This window comes from Impatiens glandulifera, chromosome 1 (genome assembly GCF_907164915.1).
Source record: "Impatiens glandulifera chromosome 1, dImpGla2.1, whole genome shotgun sequence".
Classification (NCBI taxonomy): Eukaryota; Viridiplantae; Streptophyta; class Magnoliopsida; order Ericales; family Balsaminaceae; genus Impatiens; species Impatiens glandulifera.
In genome coordinates, this window is record NC_061862.1 from 91,169,530 (window position 1) to 91,170,917 (window position 1,388).

Genomic DNA, 1,388 nt, shown 5'->3' on the forward strand with positions numbered 1-1,388 from the left:
CAAATTCTAGGAAAAAATAACTCTATCATTTCTCCCTATCCAAACATGGTACACAAGACAACCATAGAAGTACTTAAATAAATTGGCCTTAAATGAGTTTTTTTTAGTCTTTAGAACGTTATGCTTCTAATACAACTTCAATCAACAAAGAGAGATTGTAACCTGAAATTATTGACAAACTTTCCCCCAAAGAACTCTAGTGAAATTACATTCATCAAATAAATTACATTCATTCTAGTGAAATTGATTTTTCTTTTACCTTTTTGGCTTTATTTTTAATTTTTTAGAATACAAAAAATATTTAAAATAAATATGACATTTATTTTGTCAATTTATTTTATTTATGGTATATTTTGGGTTAAATAATTTTTTGGATAAAATGGGTACCACATTTAATCTTAAATTATTTTTTTTTAATCCCTTTGAGTTTTCTAAAATTATTTTGAAATAATATGAGTACAACATTTATACCAAATAATTTTATTTATTTTATTTTTTTATTATCCATAATTAATTGGAATTAATTATTACAATAATTAAACTAATTAATTGTTTAATTAGATTTTTGGCCTTGGGTTAATTATTTTAATTTTATTTATTTGAAAATAAATCAAAATAATTATTTTAAATTTAAAAATAGAGTATGTAGATTTTTAGTGCTTGCAATTAGTCTTTATATTGATAATCATAATACTTAATTAAGCTAAAATAAGAATTATGTATGAATTTAGTTTCATTAGTCTCTTTATTGATAATCATAATACTTAATTAAGCTAAAATAAGAATTAAGTATGAATTTAGTTTCATTAGTCTCTTTAATTATAATCATAATACTTAATTAAGCTAAAATAAGAATGATTTATTAGTCTCTATCGATAATCCTAATACTTAATTAAGCTAAAATAAGAATAGTGTATAAATTTAGTTTTATTAGCCTCTCTATTAATAATCATAATACATGACTTATGAATTATGTTTTATCAGGCATTCTATTGATAATCATAATACTTAATTAAGTTAAAATAAGAATGATATATGAATTTAGGCACTCTATTCTCAAGTCAAACGCATCTCTCTTCTCTTTCTATTCTTAAACAGTCAAACCCCGTTCTTTTCTCTTTCTATTCTTAAACAGTCAAACCCCGTTCTCTTTTACTTCCATTTTCAAACGGCCAAAAGCCCAAAACTTCTCTTTCTTCTCCTTTCTCTGTCTCTCAGATTCTTTCTCCACCAAAAGATATCGAAATATCTATTTTTTGGATTCTACTATTAACGGAGCAGTTTGTCCATTACCTTAATATTATATATTTCAAATCTTATAAAATTTGAATATAAATATATGCCTAGTGTATCATATTTCCAAAATTTTAATATTTGTGATGAACATC